At 40.3% G+C, this 18,981-nt stretch overlaps 1 protein-coding gene across 1 annotated transcript in view; it reads left to right on the forward strand.

Moving 5' to 3' along the window:
- Positions 1-18,981, forward strand: part of LOC135320929 (uncharacterized) — an 80,225-nt gene that overhangs the window by 40,429 nt on the left and 20,815 nt on the right. Inside the window, exons 11-13 of the mRNA XM_064484156.1 lie at positions 11,568-11,753; positions 14,239-14,463; positions 18,092-18,281. The gene's annotated coding sequence lies outside the window, so the exon portion shown is untranslated. The remainder of the gene's footprint in view (positions 1-11,567; positions 11,754-14,238; positions 14,464-18,091; positions 18,282-18,981) is intronic.

Here is an 18,981-nt window from a genome sequence, read left to right on the forward strand (position 1 = left end):
CTCCATTTCTTGAAAATAAAAGTCTTTAAATGGAGTTACTGGTGTCTGAACTGAGGGTCTCATGCATGCTGAGCACATACTCTCTGAAGTGAGGTATAATCTCCCCCGTGATTTTTTTTAAACTTTTCTTTCTTAGTATTCAGAGGTTAGAGGCCTCTAATTCTTTTTCTGGAGACATGTCCATGAACCTGTAAATCTATAATTAGTGGACAAAATTTGGTTTATGAAAAAATTCTATAAAACTTTCTGCAATCCATTCAAAAGGAAATGCTCATTGACATAAAATGTTTCTCCTTTATGGTGATTTCTAATTTTTTGTCTGCCTTAACTTATTAAAAGTAATCCTCATCATCATAATGACCAAGCTTGCTCTGAGTGGACACCTCCCTAAGGCTAAAATGCTTTCCTCATGTTTTACCTCATAGCAGGTGTTTAAGGGTAGGTATCAGTGTCTCCTTTTTTGCAGCTGAGGGATTGAGAGGTGGGGCAGCTTGTCCAAAATCTCACACAGCTGGCGCTGGCAGACTCAGGGCTGGAACCCAGGCTGCACAGGATGCTTTCTCAATGGCTCCTCTGATCAGCCCCGTGTTGAGTGGTTTCCCGAACTCCTGTGAGTCCATAAATGAACGATTTTAGCGGTCTCAGTTTGATGAAGCCTTCAAAGGAGACACACCAGTGAGAATGTGAGACAGAGTGGCATAAATTGAAATTGTACATTTTCACAAATGTTGCATTCTCAGGCAATGACTTAAAAAGTTTATATTTTTTTATTTTAGTGCTCTGTAAACACTAAAAACAAAACATTAAAAATGATTATAGTGCAAAATAGGAGTGGGCTTTGAAAGTCCAACCATTGCTAATGATGTTGCTTGTTTTTCTCTAGTGGTGCTTATTGACAGAAAAATTTACAAAGACTGAATTGGTTCTATGTAGTCTTAGTATGGAGGAAAGTTTTGTCAGTGAATATAGTAAGTAAAATCTTTACTCTTTTCTTTCCTGATGATGAATATGTAAGTTGTTTTCATGGCTTAAGTACATTTCCTCATTTGTGAAATTTGAGTGATGCCGTTTACCTTGTTTGACTGTGAGAAGTAGACGCCTTGTATACGAAGCACCCAAGAGCTGCTTAGTAAAAATATGCTGTCACAAGGACAGATAGTTTAGAAGGATCAACTCTGAATACTAAAGAGAGTGGCTTGTTTCTGATGCATATTCAATATGCATATATATGAATATATGAATATGGCTTAAAGTAACAAGGATTCAGGGTTTTGTGTGTGTGTGCAGTATGAAGGTTTAATGAAATCTGTATCATTCTAGTGAGACAGGGACTAGTTAAATCACCTTAAGCAGACGGCCTTGAAGATTATTTACACAGAATGTGTGTTGTTACAACTCAAAATTCATGTTGCCGTGTAACCATCCACTCAGACATTTAAATTCGTAGAAATCTGACCAGAACTATTAAGTTTAGAAAAATCCACATTGATCATTTTAAGGGAATAAGCTTCTTTCTTTTGTGATTAAAGAAATTTTGATTTATTTTTCTGCATGCTTAATAGGTTTTAAAATATCAAAACATTGATTTGACATGTCACTTTTTTTAATAGAATAAAGCTCATGCTGTTTTAATGTGCAAATAAAAGTTTTTGTATTTCAATACACTTGTATGATTTCCTGGCTCTTTGAGAAGTATTTTGCAAGATACTTAGATTACCTACTGTTGGAAAAATACAGACGTGACTTTTATGAATAGAGGTCTAGTACAGATCTGTTGGTTTTTGCTACAGTGAATGACATGAGGCCTAGGAGAGAGAACTTTGCTGCTGATTGCCGGAAGGACAGATCCCAGATCTCAGTCTCCTCTCCTGTAAAATGAAGTGGCTGGACTGGATTCTTTCCTCTTCTAAGATGAGTTTCCATGAGCCTGTGTCTTTTGTTTATATTCAAGAGTATTAGCAATGTCAGATTAAATACTGAATACCCCTCCCTTCCCCGAAGCAAACTGCAGTATGTGGTACATAAGCTTTTAGTTATCTGATTCTTGTTTCTGATTCAACAGGCAATTTTTTTGTTGCATCTTTCCCGGCAACCTGGAAGGTCTTTTTAGCCATAGGAGGCGCTGTTGCACCTTCATACAGTCTTAATTTTCCTGTTTGTAAAAGAAGGCTTAACAAATATTTTTTTGCTTTGATTCCTTTGCTTAGTGCTTCAGAATAGCACAATGTCCATTATGTCTGTCTACCTGGAAAAATTATTCTGCTTATGTCTTTGTTTTATTCTGTCATCTCGCTGTGAACATTTCAGACTTGCTGTGCAAACAATGGCAAAATCGGTCTTTTATTCCAGTGTTAGCAACCAGTGAGCCGGGATTTTATAAAGCAGCTAGAAGCGGCCTCTTGAGCACCTTAAAGCTGAAAAGTGTACTGAGTTCCCTGAGTATTGACCCAGCCGCTGTGTGTCATTTGGTGGGAGGTGATTTTGTACATAGAAGAAGGGGTGTAGTGATTTGACTTGGGTTTGCGTGCACGCGCTGCCACTGAGCCACGTGAGCCTGAGTCAGTTTGTTCTGAGTTTCTCCCTCGTCTGTGAGATGGGGATGCTCGTATATGCTTTGCAGAATTGTGAGAATTAGAAATTATGTAAATTGTTTAGCACAGTGGGAATGTCAAAGGGCTCATAAAGTTTAGCTCCTGTTTTGTATGAAGCCATCATTTTAGAGTCTTTGGCAATTACTAAGAAACAGGAAAATAAGAAAAGCTGGTTTTATGATGAAAGATATTTGAGGAGGTTCCATAGTTCCTATACCCATAATTTAGCATCAGCAAAGTCAGGACCGTTACACAGTCGCCCTGAACCAATGTTAAGCCACAGAATTTTTTGGTACTTCATATATATTGGGGCTTAAGTGGACCCAATACTTATACACATGTTTTCTCCAGCAGCCAACTGAGAGATGACACAGAAGAACAGACAGGCGATAAATGTCTCCTTTATTACTGATGAAGCCACGTTCTCCATGAAATTCAGGGCTGTGGGAAAATGCGTGTCATGATACTGTGTCCCAGAATTAGAGACTCACGCAGTCCCAGGTAACTCTGGGCCACAGCGAGCCTTCCCTTAAGATGATCTGCCCCATCCTGCACAGGGCTGCCCTGCCATGGAGCTGAGCATCCCGGGTGCTTCCCAAGGGTGGCCAACACTGGAGGGAAAGGAAAGGTTTCATATGCCCTGCTTGTCTCTCCGGACTCACACCTCAATCTGTTATTGTGAAGAGTGCTAGCCGTTGGCCAGGGGTCAGGGGTGTGAAGGGGGAAGCACTCTCCATGTACCAGAGGAGTGTGGATGAGGCATCCCTTCTCTCAGTTTAAACAGGTGGTGAGATGCAAGAGAAGGGTGCTCTCCAAGAGTTTATAAGAGGGGAAATAAGGATTTCATTTGGGACTCAGACTAGCCATGAAACACAGAAGATGATTAGTAGGGAGACTTGTAAATCACTTTCTTATTAAATTCACATTTGTTGAGCACCAAAAATGTGCTACATTCTTTTCTGAGCGTTTTACAGAAATGAATCCTTCAATCTTCACAACAAGTGAGTAAGGGAGATTTGATTGTCATCCCAGGTTTACAATGTGGAAATTGAGGCACGGAGAGAGTAAGTAAGTTGGCCAAGGTCACAGAGCTAGTAAGTGGCAGAGCTGGTATTTAAACCCTGGCTGTCTGGTTTCCAGGCTCCCAGGGATGGGCTTTGGGTGTTTAGAGGTATCTGCATCCCTGGATCTCTGTACCTCTGTGCATCACTTAGCCCAGAAAGTACAGGGAAAGAGAGTTACACAGGTGCTCACAGTCGTGTCTCAGCCACTGTCAAAGGACAGTGCACCGTGATTGGCGTTAAATGTCTTCTGGGCAGCAGATCTGTTCGTATAACAGAAATTTAGTCCATTGAGTTAATCTAGAAACCCTTCCTGCTCTGCTTCTGTCCATGGTTGCCATGTGACTGCCTGCCCGTGATTGGGCCGTTGAGGAGAATCTGTACTCATAGTTGAACTCTGATATTTCAGTCTGGTTCGTAGTTTCACATCTCCTGTTACATTAATAAATTCAATTTCTGGTTTCTTTGCATCAGTCTCTCATGAGTTTGGTTAATGTGACATCAGTCCATGGGAGCCCAGGGTTGCTGACGGTATATTTTCTGAGCATGTTGTGGCACTTCTACCCGTGTGGACCTGGGTGGAAGATTTCCGCCTTCCACACTGATTTCCCCGAACAGCAGGGTCCTCTCCCACCCCCGAATGTGAGGCTGGGAGCTCTCAGAGTAGGCCAGTCAGAGGCCAAGTCCACCAATCAGAAAATGATGAAGTCCTTGGAAGTGGGTTTAATAGAAAAAAAGGGCTTCCAGGTAGTCCGATGGGCTGTTCGAGTCCATTTGGTGAAAAGCTATCCACTGTTTCTGGTTGAGCTGCTTCTTTGCTGTTGAAAAGTCTGGATTACATAGAGGGATTTTAAAAAGCAGAAAGGTGTGATTTCATGTGGTACATCCACACAGGTGAGAAGTGATGGATGACCGCCTGTGTGAGGCATAGACAGAGTCTTACAAACTTCATAAAACAGCTTTAAAAGCTCTGCCATCTGAGTGCACTTCATATGGGGTCCAATTCATGACTGGGCATGCTGAGAGGGCAAATAATTGATAATGGCAGAAAGGACACGGAGGCATCAAAGAGATCTCAGTCATGTTCCCTGTTTAAAGGATGTGGCACAATGTAATTTATTTGAGCTGGTTCTTCACTGAACAGTTTCGAGTGTTTTCTGGGACTCCCCAGTGCACCAAGGTTCCTTACAGCTGGGTGTCCCCACAGTGCAGCTCTGTCAGCGCTCATCCTGGGCTGACGTGGTGTCACGGGGAGCAGGACGGTCAGCGTCCCCGGCTCCTCCGAGCTCCGTTTCTTCATCCGCAATGCTGGGTTTCTCTTCGCTGTCTACTTAGTAGGGTTGCTGAGAATCACACGTGATGGTTGTCAGGGGCGATTTGTGGTTGTCCCTGTGATAGTCATATAGTGAATATTTGATAGAAACTCTTGTTTTTTATTAAAATTATGGCTCCTAGATTGCAGTGGTTTTTAGTCTGCATTTACTCTTTTTATAAATTTATTCTTATTTTTAAATAAGCACTTATTTTTATTTATTTTTATGAAGGTACTGGGGACTGAAGCCAGCACATTGTGCATGCTAAGCAGGTGTTCTACAACTGAGTAATACAGACCCTCCTTGTCTGAACTTAAAAATAAATATTTCAATACACAAAATAGCTCTTAAACACCATCATGGGACCTATTTTCTGTATAGACAATTGAATACATATGCTATTTCAATAAGAATAAATGTTGTTGGGACATACTTTCTGAATCTGTTTATGTGTTTAAAAACGATCATAGGTAGTGATAAACACGAGTCTTAGATCCACTACTTAGGGTCTGTTTTGCCATCATGGGAAATTATATTCTATAGAGAAGGCTAATTGGGTCTCGTTGATATTTGGATGATTTAGCAGATGATGAAGGCTTTCAAAAGCTGACAGTTTTGTATTTTAAACTAACTACAAAGTTATCTTCTATAAATTGGAAGTCCTCAGCTTGTGAATTGCCCAGTAATTCAGTGTGTACATGTCTGTGTCTCTGTGAACGTGTGTGTGTGTGTGTGTGTGATTTCAGGAAGGTAGAAATAAGTTCCATATAGCCCTCTGATACCTCTCTCTTCCAGTTCAAGGTGTAGGCATATATTTATACAAATAAATTGATACTCTTTTGTCATTTGGCATATTGGTGGGTATAAAAGTTTCTCATACTTGTTTCAGAAGGGTTGGGGAGAATGAGCTTAGAAAATAGGAGGAGATAGAGGCAGGAAGGTTCTTTACACTTTGTGCAGGATGAGAAACAGTAGCTTTTCTTTTTTCTACTAAAGCAAACTGGCACTGAATTGTAACATACTATTACTCAGAATTGCTTTTCTGATCAGATACGAGTGCCTCAGATTTTTCAAGGCAACATGAATGATGAAATGTGTTTTAGCAATTATCTTTAAATGTAGTTTTATTTTTTAATTAAAAGGCTATAGCCTGTTCTTTCTTCCAGCGTTACAAGAAGTTCCCATTGATCCAGGTACATGATAATTGTGCTTAGTTTCTTCGGGTTATTGTTTTGTTTTTTTTTTTAAGTGCTTGTTTCATTGTGGTGTGAATGAATGTTTAAAATTTCTGGATTTTGATGTTTAGAACATGCTGATTTATCAGAACTGTTAAAAACCTGATTGCTGTTTGGTCCTCGTTTGGTGGGGCAACCTATTGATTTCTGTTGTCTGTTAAAAAGGGAAATTCTTCCTCTAGCCTGTAGATCATTAAGTGAATGGTTTGCAGTGTGCCTTTAAAATTCTTTGAATGCATTGAGCATGTTTGTCCAGTGAATTTTGAATTGACTCATAGTAATGACTTTGATTCTGTGGCTTTTGCTCGTCTCCACATGAATTTGAATTCTCTGTTGCATTTTGTATACGTGTTCTTAACAGGGGAAGAAATTTTGCATTTTTTACATTGGTGGGTTTTCCTATCCCCTCTGAATGCCTTCTGTAATTGATACAGCGAAAATCTGTTATTGCAGTGCTTAATTATTTCATAAACTATTTTTTGGCTTAATCAGATACAATGACAAAGAATGATAATAAAAAACATGAAAAACTTCCTTCCTTTGAAGAATAGAAATGAGGTGGTCAGGCTCACGCGTGCTTTGTACCTGACACCCTTACTTTCATGTCATTGTGTATCATGATTCGGAGATGGAGTTGCTTCAGGTTTGTAGATTTTTGTTTTAACATTTGTGTTGAATTCATTCTCTAGGCTGATGTTTCCTGTTGCGTTTGTGGAAAGTGTAGGTGAAGGGAAACAGATGCTATGTTTTGTATTCAGGAGGCCTGAGTTGCTGAAGAGAATAGAGTAGAGGGTGGGCTGAGGAACAGAGTGACACTCCCTCACCTCCAGGCTGAAATTGATGAACAATGAAATCAATTAGGTGTATCGGTATTTATTTGACCAATAGAAGTCAGAGGGCCCAGACTGTCTAGTTATGCGCAATGGAAAGTACTGAATTCACCTGCAGAATTAGGTGATTTACCAAGTAGAAGCAGCTTAGAGCAATCAGAAAAATCAGTTCTATGATGAGATATAAAAAGAATATAATATCTATTATTTCTGAAACTTTTCTATGTTAAGTTGTGTAGAGCTAAAATTAAGTTCCAAGCACCAGGAGTTATGAGTCTGGGTGGTTCTGTGGGATCGTTATTCAGGGATGTGTCTAGACCCTGCTGGAATGGCCGAAGCTGGCAGGAAAAGACCCAGAGCCAGGATTTGTCATCCTAGGGTGTCCTCCATAATGGTTCCATGTGATAGCCCATGATTGGGTTAACAAATTTAACAGACTCCAGACGCATGTGAACCTTAAGAAGAAAAAGTGTGCTTAGTAACTGCTTTCAAGCAAGCACCTGTGCATCCTCACTCCTGTCTCCTTGCCATAAAAAGCAGAGACAATGCCTTGCTTGCATATTTGAGGTTTTAGATAGCACTCTGTTCATTGCACAGCAATGACCCAGGCCCTCAGCTATAAATGCTGGGCGTGCGTGCTGTTAGATAGTCTATTATCCCCAAAACACGGACCTGGCTGGACTGGTGGTCTGCTTTGTAATGAATATCTAAAGAATTTATCTTGTTCCCCTCTCCCCATGACTCCCCTAAAGGTAAACTAAGCCTTTTTACTCATTGTGGATTCTACAATCTCTGTCTCATCCTGTCTTTCCCCAAGTTCCTGTTTACTATCACACAACTGTTAAAGACTATTTTCTTTGATTATACACAATAAATATGGGAGCATTTGAGAGGCTCTTGGAGTTGGCTCCCTACTCCCTCTCGCTTTCTTTCCTTTTTCCACAGTCTTGAGTCATTCATTCCATGTCGGTAAGACTTCTGCCAGCCAGAACCCACAGTTCCAGGTGAGAAGGATGCAGACTTTATCTCTCCTACCCGAGGGAGAGAGAGAAGAGAATTGAGATCTGCTCCCCCGTGGTCCCTTCCTGCCCCAGGGCCACTCCAGTTCACCTGCAGCCTTCTGGCCTCTGCTCTCAGGGCCTCTGTCCCAAGACTGACATCAGCCTTTTTTTCCCTTGTCAATATTTCCTGTGCCTTTCAGGAGTTGGTCTCTTCTCTGCAATTCCACCCTGGCAGATGTGATGGTGGTCAGCGTGCTGGTGGGCCGTCATTTGGGGACTCCCAGGAGCCATTCTGATTCTCCTGAGTCTCTCATTCGGGGTTACAAAACTGTTGAGAACCGGAGGAAGCCCATTCACGTGAGGTCAACACAGTATTACATCACTTTCATTTTATTTTTGAATTTTCATTGGAGAAATTATTTGTAACAAACTTTTCCAGATTTTCGGCCGCCTGCTTTCCTCACCACTATTTCCTTGTTGGCTCTGGTGCTTGTTTAAAGAGCCAGGTTTCTTCTCTGGTCATTTCTAGCAGCTGGGCTTGCCGAATCCTTGATCTGCATTTGAAGCAGAATGCTTCTTCGTGATGTCAAACTGATTTTCCTTGTCATGTCTTAATATTTTGTGTACACTCAGCAACTGTTTCAAGTGAAATGCTCTTGTCCAATTTCGGTTAACTCACATTTGCTGAACTCCTGCTTTCATGCTGAGGGCAGTTTCTTCTTCCTGTAATAAAATTTAGCAATTTGCATTTACTATGGGAAGGTACTGGCCCGAGGTGCTCTCGTTCTTAACAGTTTTAATAACAATTCACCCATTAAAATGTACAGTGGTTTTTACTCTATGCCCAGAATTGTGCATCCCATTCAATCTTAGAACATTTTCATCCCCCCAACAGGAAGCTCCTTACGCATAAGCAGACATCCCCATCTTCCCCATCCTCCCACAGCCCCAGGGAGCCACTTTTCTCTCTCTGTGGGTTTGCCTCTGCTGGAAATTTCATGTAAATCGAGTTACTTCATGTAAGTGGAAGCATCTATTGTGACTGACTTCTTTCACACTGAGTAACGTTTTCAATATTTGTCCACGTTGTGGCCTGGGTCAGTACTCTATGCTTTGCTATTGCTGAATAATATTCCTCTGTATGGCTGGGCCCCTCTGTTTACCCATTCATCACGTGATAGGCATTTGTGTTGTTTCTGCTTTTTGGCTGTGATGAGTAATGGCACCGTGAATATTCCTGTAGGAGTTTTTATGTGAACATTTGTTTTCAGTTCTCTTACGTGTGTGCCCAGGAAGCAAAATTGCCTGGTTATTCAGAAACCAAATGTTCAACTCTCTAAGGACCTGCCAGGCGTTTTTCCAAAGTGGCCAGGCTGTGTTACATCCTCACCAGCAACGGCTGCGACCTCTGCATCTTCTGTGTCCTCATTAGTGCTTGTTACTCTTTTTTTGATTATAACCTATTGTAGTGAGTGTGAAGCAGTTTCTCCTAGTGGTTTTGACTTGATTTCCCTTACAGCTAATGATATTGAACATCGTTTCGTTGTGCTTATTGGTCATTTGTATATTTTCCTTGATAAATGTTTTTCAGATCCTCTATTCATTTTTTAATTGAGTTGCCTTTTTATTGTTGAGTTGTAGGAGGTTCTTTTTGTTTTTGTTTTGTTTTTGTTTTTGTTTTTTGGTAGATACAAATTCCTTATCAGATAAATGATTTGAAAAAATTTCTGCTGTGTGTTGTTTTTTCACTTTCTGGATGGTGTCTTTGAAGCAAAGTTTTGAAATTTGATGAACTCCAATTTATCTCTGTTTTCTTTTTCCTTGTCCTTTTGGGGTAATATTTAATATCTGAGGTATTTTATTTAAACTTTTATATATAAAATAACTTAATTATTGGGACCGTTCTAGGAGACGGGTGCTGTTGTTGTCCCCAGTCTATGGATAGGAGACTGGGATGCAGAAAATTTCACTGACTTATCAGTGTCAAAGCTACCCAGTGCTGTGGGAGTTCAGACCCTCATGTTTGTCCCCAGCATCTGTGCTCTTCACCACCATGCTCCACTCCTTCCTGGAATCGTTAATGAAAAAGTCTTTACTTTTTTGATTTCTTGTCAGTTTTTGTTTTTCTCATTGGGGCCTCATCTCCTCATTTTCCTTTAAGAGATCAGTGTAGGTTTATTTTAGGTCTCATGTAGGCAGAAGCATTGCTATCAGTTAACTTCTTTATTACTCACTCCCCAGTGATGGCTGTTGCTAATTGACCTAATGAAGTCTTGCTTTAGTCTTTCCTTCTCATGACACTAACAACAGAGTCATGACTTACAGAATGCTTAAAGAAGAAAGTACTTGATTGATTTTATTTTGCTACCCAATCAAACCAATCAAATAAAAACCCCAGAGTTGACACAGACGGTAAGACCTCCAGAATAGGGTCACTGTCTTCCTTGTGTTCCATTTGTTTCGTCACAGTGTCTGGATAGTGCCTTGCTGTCCAGCAGTTTTGTTAGGATACAGTGCTCGTGAATCATTGTAAGGACAGAATTTTGACAACAGACTGTGCTGTTCATTTCACGAGGGAAAAGTTAATATAGAAATACTGCTCAGATCTATTTTAAAATTAAGCTTGGAATTTTGAGAAGAATTCAAGAAACCATACAAAGATCTTTTTCACTAATTTTAGATCTATCTTAGACACATTATGGTTACATAGCAGAGTACCTTATCAAGTAGATTTGACAAGAGGTGTGTATTATTGATTATTTGTTTTAGTTGAAATATTCTACCTGGGATAAAATATTCAGTGCCCATAAATGAACAAATATGTTTGTATTTCTATGCAACAAGGGAGCAGACTTCATATGTTTCTATATAATATATATGACTGTGTGTTTTAATCTGTCTTTCAGTGTTTTTATAGTTTTTCAGCAATGTTGTAACTTTAGAATTCTTCTAAGAAAATCACCCCAGATTCTAGTGCAGTTTGTACTGTGTATCCTGTCTTATGCATGGGATTCCACTGTCCCCACAGGGAGGAATTTCCTCTTCTATTGAGTTAGTATCAGAGTTAAAGGAACTGTGATTTCTAGGCCTTTGCTCTCCATGTGTTTGCAGTTGGCTGTCAATCGCGATTTTCCCTTTCTTGAGTTTTCATTGTTCAATTAGAATTTTTGAAAATAACTATTAATATGTTGCATCGATCTCCCTAGAAACTTGATGTGTTTGTGCTATTCAGTTTTCAATTTATGAAAAATGTAAATACACACTTGTTTTTAAGTAGTCCTTTTTCACTAGATATTTGGTTACCTCTTTATAGTTAAAATATTTTTTTCCCAATGAATGAATCGGTGTGCATGATTTAAAAGATACCTTACTTTTTATTTTTCTTATTGTAACAGTTATATTCATTGTAGAGAATTTAGAAAATACGGATAAACACATTAATAACTTAAAATGGCCTCTAATCTCACCTAGACATACAGTTGTAAGGTTTGAAATTGAGAATTACAGGTCCTCTCACATTGTTCTTCTTTTTCAAGTACGTTTTGGTTACTGAGACCCTCGAATTCCCATATGAATTGTAGCAGCAGCTAGTCAGTTTCTGCAGAGGAGCCCGCAGGGATTGTGATCGAGACCACGTTGAATATACGGATCGTTCTGGGGAGCACTGCCATTCCAAGAGCGCTGTCTTCTGATCCAGCAATGTGCTTGGTTTGTCTGTCCAGGTATTTAGGTTTTGTTCATATTTTTTTTTAACAATGCTTTGAGTTTACAGAGTTATTTTACTTTTTTTTTTTTTTTGCCTTTATACTGAGGACAAGTGTGCCAGGTACCGGGATCAGAAGTGTATTTGAGCCCCGCCACTTGCTGCCACCATGGTCGCTGTGCTCTTGCTTCACCCGCTCTACAATCTTGCACAGAATAGGACCTCAGTAACTCTCTCTCTCGAATGATTATATGCTTGTTGGATGATGCTTGAGAGTCCGTGTGATGATTTTTTTTCCCCAGCCTTTCCCCACTTCTTTACTATGCCCTTTCTCTTCCTTTCCTCCAGCCTGGGTTTCAGTTTACCTGTGGCATTGATTTTTCTTGTCTGTAGACACTTCCTTTCACTGGTTCACGATAATTTTACATGTGGGCTGTGGAAACTTGCTAGATGTCAAGAAAGAGCCAATCCATTGCATGCTAGTAATTTTAGAGTGCATTATTGTTTTATCGATTGAAATTAAATCAGGGTGACCCCCTGAGCCCTCCCGTGAGCTGTTTTTGCCTTCCTACATGTGATAAAGCTCTGGTTGCTGAATGTGCCCTTTCCCCAGACTTGGTTTTGGAGTTAAGTCACCATCAGTGGAGCCCTCTCTTTAAAAGATGAAGAAAACATTTGCTCCTTCTCCCTGGTTGGGGACTTGGATGAGATGAGGTACCAGATAAAGAATGGAGCCCCACCTCATTCTAACACCTGCTCGTTGCTTTCCTTTCTCCACGGAAAAAGAGTACAATTCAACACTATAAAGATTGATTGTGACCAAATGAGATAGACAGGACAACCGATCATTTATTAAATATACTTTCATGCCAGAAACAAGTGTATTATACACACAAAAAGCACACAAAGCACGGTAGTACCGTGATTACAAACGTGGGTCCGAGTTCGAGTCCTGCTCTGGAGTGACCAATCCTGTGAGATGGAGAACTGGTAGGTCGGCTTAGCCTCTCTCGGGCTTGTTTTCTGTCCTGCAGAGATGGGGCTCGCTAGGCGTCCCTCCCCCGTAGAGGTGCTGTAGGGTGCAAATAATGCGCGTGGGCAGCCCGAGCACAGCTGCTCGTTCCTCGTAAGTGCAGGAGAGCATAGCTTTTGTGGTGAAGGCTTTATAACAGCCCCGTGTAGACTCTCAGTGCTCCGAAGGGATGCCCTGTGGTTTGGAGATGGGATTCTCATTTCTGTAAATACCCAAGGATTGTGTAATTGGGCCCTGCTGATTTGAATCTATTCTTTAGAAAGTACATATTGTAGATATATTTTTCAAGCATGCATGCTTTTTTCTTTTATTATTTATAGTTCAACCCTCTCCCTTGGTGGGACTTTTCATGGAATCCAGGAAAAAGCCCTAAGCCACCTGCCTCTTCACACGTCTCCGTGGCGGTTTTCTTCCCTGACTAGAAGAGGGTTCTGCATAGGAAATTTTCTTTGTTCCCCTTTTCTTGGAGTCTCTCTGTCTGTCTGCCCACCTCCCACCTGTCCAACTGTCCATTTCTCTACCCACTCATTCTTCTGACTTGTTCCAAAAAGCATTTCAGGCAGCTTACAGAAGAACAGATACCAAATAAACAGGTGAGAAAGTGGGGCCAAGTTCAGACAGTGAGGCTAGGAGGCGAGCCTGTGTGAGGGTGGCAGGCATGAGAGACACGCGTCTGCCCTGTGACTTATAAGATCGACAGCAAGAGTGTGCCTGAGGCTCCCAGCAGACACAGGGAAACTGAGTGTGTGGGAGATGCTCACTGGCTGTGAAATAAATAAGTGGCTGAGGAGAAGCCCAGCCTTTCCAGCTACTAAGGCTTAGGAGAATAATTTGAGTGTCTTCAACATCAGATTATTTCATCTTTTCTTTTGTCAGAGTTCTACATATAGTTGGTTACATTCTGTACCTTGAAATTTCTACAAAATTTCTTCCCACGTGAGTCCAATGACTCGGGAATGGGGTGGTTCTGCTCATTGACTGGGGATGGCCAGAAACCGAAAATGACAGCTTCAAAGGAGCCTGGGATTTGTCAGTTATGTTTTGTCAGTACTGTAGAGTTCAAAAAATGCTTTCACAGTATCTCTCCATCTGAGGCGGCAGCGTGCTCTCTTAGCAGCATCAGGAGCTCAGGGCCACGGGATGGTGGGGGCTGACTGCTTTGCCGTCAAGACAGCTGAGCTAGTCACTGCAGGTGTGGTTCTTTTACGTAAGGCCTTTCATGTTCTTTACTTGAATGTTTCAACAGGGAGTTAATTCACTGAGTCAATTAACATTTAATGAATATGATGCTTTGTTGTAAAGACAGTTATAGACAGAATATAAGCTCTGAAGCCTTTAAAAACGGTTTCATTACTGAAATTTCACTAGGGGAGATACACAGTTTATCTTATTTATGCCTCTCTTTTAAAGTAACAAAGAAACAAGACAGAAAAGGCAGAGGATGGTTTCTGTTCTTCCTTTCTGCTTGCAGGTGCCCTCACCTCCAGTAGCATCCATCCAGACACCGGAACTGACACTGGCCGTGCTCAGAACTGCCTCAGCCCTGAAGACACAACTGACAAATAGAAGGGGACCACGCCCTGTTACAGCAGGTGCTCTCACTTTCTGGATCCTTATGTAACTGAGCGGTGTCAATCAGGATTGCCCGTTTTACATTGTGTGGCGCTGCTGCGGTGTCTCCTAGTTATTTGTTTCTGTAAGTATTCATGTATTATTCCCCAATGCGTGGTACTACACGTCTAAAAATGCTTTTTTCAGATGAAAAATAACGTGCATTTAATATAATATGTCTGAAAAAAGGGGCAAAAGATTCTATCCTGGTCCCGCTACTCAGAGATAATAATTAACAATTTAACATTTATTTTCTGTTCTTTTCGTCAGTGTGTAGCATCTCTGTCATAAAAACCAGTGAGCACTCCGTCCCTGTTTACTGTTCGGAGACCTCCATTTTCCATTCGGCTTATTACATGATTTTCTACAATATTCTATCTCCCCTGGCATGATTTTTAAAGACCAGTGTAGCATTCTGTCTTATGGAGGCATGGTCCATTTTACTTCGGACTTAAATAAACTTTTAAATTCCAAGTATACTTAACTGAAATACTGAAAAGAGAACTGTGGTGGTACAGGAAGGCCCCTAACTCCCTTCCCATTAATTCCTGAGAGTAAAAGCTTTTGAAAATTTGGTATATATATTTCATGACCTTTATGCCTATGAGATACATATATATACACATATGAGAAATCAATGTATAGGTGTGTGTATATATGCTTTATTTAAAAATGAGACCATACTATATGTTTTTCTGCAGCTCGCTTTATTCACTCAGGGGTATATCATGGACATCCTCCCACTCCAGACTCACCCGGCCCTTTCAGATAGATTGGAGGGGTCTCCTGATGTGTGGGTGTCGTCTCTTGTCCACGGACACATTTGGTGGGAGAGTGCTGTGGACAAGGCCCTGGACCACGGCGAAACGCCGGCTCCCTCAGCGCCCGCAGCTCGCCTTGATTTACCGCATCATTGTCTTGATGGTGGACAGTTAAGTTTTCTCCATTTTCCACTGTCAGAAAGAATGTTTGAGTTGCATCCTTCTTGTACAGAACTTCCTGTGATCTTGTATGTGTATTCCTTTAGTTAAGGCTTCTGGAAATTTAGTCCCTGGATGTGACATTTACATTCATCACAGACTCCTTTCAAGTGACTAGAAATTCCTTCTCCATTGGGGAAAGAAAAAATGCACAATTACTTATGTAACCAATTCTCTATCGCTGGATATGATTTCACTTCAGTTTTTCTTCCCACCTTTGTAAACAGTGCTGTGTAAATGCCCTGATGGGTACATCTTTTTGGACTGATTTTTTTTTTCCTAAAGGAAACGATTCCTAGAAGTGGAGTTGAGTCAGTGTGTATGTACGTTTTTCAGAGCTTACAAATCCATTGATATGTCATCCTCTGAAAAAGTCGCTCATGATTTGTTCTCCCACAGATGGACACTAGCTAGAATATCTTAAAAATATTTGCCAATATGATAAGCAAAAGTGCTTTTTCATTGTTTTTGTTTGCATTTGATGACCAGTGAAGTTTTGAGCATTTTTCACTCATTAGCCATTTGACTTTTTTAAAATGAATGATTCTTTTTTATCCTTTCCCACATTTAAGTGAGGGAGCTTCTTGTTGCTTTGTGACAGCTTTTTGTATGTTATGAAAATTAACTTCGTGAATTCATCAACATGTATCACAGAGCTTTTTCTTGTCATTTCTTTCCTTTCATTTTGTTCAGGAAGTTTTTTGATTTTTGTTGTGACTCAAACTATTCTTAGGATAGTAAATGTCTTCCTTATGGGTATTATCTTTGACATTATTCTTAGAAATACTCTCTTATAATGGAATAAATCTCTTCTGTAGTTTTTTTTTAATCTCTAAGATGGAGATTATAATAGTACATGTTATAGTGAGGAGAAGTTGAGTTAATAAGAGCAAAGAGTTGTATTTGCTGTTACTAGTACTTTTTAATATTTACATCGCTATCTGCAATTTATCTTGTGGTCATTATGACAGGAGTAGAATTTATTCTTTCCAGGTGATTCTCTGTCCCAGGACAATTATCGAATTCATAATTTTCTCTTTGATTTGAAATCCCACCTGTACAAAATACTTACATACACTAGAGTCTTTTTTGAGCTCATGGTTCCCTTCTGTCAATCTCCTTTCCTTACTCCAGCACCATATCTTACATGTTGTAAAAATTTATTTAATAACTGGCAGTCTGATTTTTTTTGATTCTTTTCTTCCATCCCAAATTTTCTTGTCAAGTATTATGACTTTATTATTCCTGAAGAATTCCAAAATATTTTGTTCAAGTTATAAAAAATCAGATTGGAATTTTCATGGGATTTTTTAGTAAGTTTTGAATTATTCTTAGGAGAACTTACATCTTTACAAAACTGCTTTTCTCCATGCAATATGTTTATGTCTCTACATTCATACCTCTTACTTTAACCCTCAGTACAGTCCTGAAGTTTCTCCATTTAGAATATGGGCATTATTTTTGAATTTATTCCAGATTATTGTTTATGTTTTTGTTAATTTTGTAAGTGAGAATTTTTTGCTATTATATTTTTAAATGTTTAAAACTGACATTTAGAAAGGAAGATTCGGTTTGTCAATACTCACTTTGTAACTTGTCATTTAAAATTGTAAGTATTAAGTACTTGTTCCAGAATCCTTTCTTTTCTGTTTTTTAAAATTTGTTTCCAAGATTCTCAAAATGTTCATAGCTAAGTAGTATAGGTGGGGACACAGATGGAGAGAGGAAGTGTGGCTCACGAACAAACTGTGAGCACTTTCATGGCTGCCTATAGGCTGGAGAAGCCACAGAAGAGCCCAGGTTAGACCAAGGGTGGCTTTGTATGCACTTGAAAGCCAGCTTTCCTGCCTGTATGGTGAAGCCTGGTGGGCGTGGCAGGTAGATGATCAAGGTCTGATCAAGGTCATTGGCTGCACAGAGCACTGTGTCTGTGAGAACTGGAGACCATTACCATGGGAAATGCTTGGCGCCAGGAACACTGCAGGGGAGCTGGGGAGCCTGTGTGTTAAGGATTTTCCAGCCCTGGGAGTGGGAAGATGAGACTCTGCATTCAGATCTGAGTTTGAATGCATCCTCTCTTGTTTACTGGTCCTCTGACTTTTGTCAAGTTATCTACCCGCTTTGAACTCCTGTTTTCTTGTCTCTCAAAACAGGAGAATTACAGCCTGCTGCTAGAGTGTTTGATCAGGGTAAATGATTTGTGTCTATAAGATGCCACGTACAGTCACAATCTCAGTGAGAAATGGGCTGTCGCCTCTTCTTCTGCAACTCAGTGCTCGATAAGACATCGGGGGAAAGCCAGTCCCTAATTTGTATGTGATGCAATGAGGAACAAAATTAACGTCTTGCCTTTCCCTAGCAGTATTCTTATTTCTTTGCTTCATTTACCTCTTTCCTCCTTTACTCTCCCCTTTCACCTCCTCCACCAAAAGAGACTGAGTCTGTCTCAGGACACTACATTCAAATTACTTTAAATGTTGGCTCATCCCCATGAAATTACAGTGAAATTAAAAATAATCTGTACACGTCCCAGACATGATTATATTTGATTTACACACTCACACACACACACACACACACACACACAATCAGGCTACCTCCCATTTGCTGAGGGAGAAGGACCACTTTTTCTGAGTTTTCATTCACTGAGCGTGAGAGCAAAGTCTCTTAAGCAGAAATTCGCCTGGCTTCTTGCATGGTTTTTTAAATTGGATTTCTGCTTTGTGTCCACAGAAATAGACTCCTATTAGAAGAGGGGAAGTGGAGACATAGATATTCTGCTGAGATATTGGTGTCATCATATTTGAGTTGGAAAGGACTTACGACAGCATAGAGTCGTACCTTTTTATGGGTGAGAATCCATGATAGTGTAACTTGGACAAGAACCCGGGTCTTCTGTCTTCATGTCCACGCGGATGAAGAGGTAACTGGGTGGGGGATGGCAGGGATCCTTGCTTGAGTTCCGGGGTCTTGCTAGTTTCCATTGTTCAGCTGCCTTTAATTTATGTCCATGTGGCCTCTCATGGGAAGGTCACTCTATCCTGATAGATTGAGTTTCTAATCAGCAAAAAGGTCTGGACCCACTCATGTTTCCCAGAGATTTTCTGCTGACCTGCTGACACTTTATATACATGAGATCTAAGAAACTGCTGGATATAAAATCCTTATTGTTATCATTTGCCCTCGAGTTCCACAGGAATGGGGTACTGTCTCAGGCTGTCTAAGGCCAGCTCTGAACAAAGATAGGGTGATAGGCTGTGCAGCTGGACACTCCCTAGTCGAATGGGATTTCCACCTTAGTTTTTAGAATCAGGCAGATGAGTTCAAATCTTACCTTTACCAGTTATTAGCTTTGTGACCTTGAGGAAGAAACTTTACTTTTTTGGGGACAAATTTTCTTTATCTGTAAATAAGTTCAGTATTTATTTTAGGGTTTTTGTTTTAGAATTGAATGAGCTAATTCCCTCATTTATTCCTAAAATACTGATCACATGGTTCTATGCTGGTGACTTAGTGGTTGATTACTAAGGGACTCAGTAGTGAGAATGTGGGTGAGGCTCCCTGGATAAAAGAGCTTATATTCCATGATATGCTTGTAAAAGACTGGATTGCAGTGGATTTTT

Source organism: Camelus dromedarius, unplaced genomic scaffold, assembly GCF_036321535.1.
Source record: "Camelus dromedarius isolate mCamDro1 unplaced genomic scaffold, mCamDro1.pat HAP1_SCAFFOLD_189, whole genome shotgun sequence".
In the NCBI taxonomy this organism is placed as follows: domain Eukaryota; kingdom Metazoa; phylum Chordata; class Mammalia; order Artiodactyla; family Camelidae; genus Camelus; species Camelus dromedarius.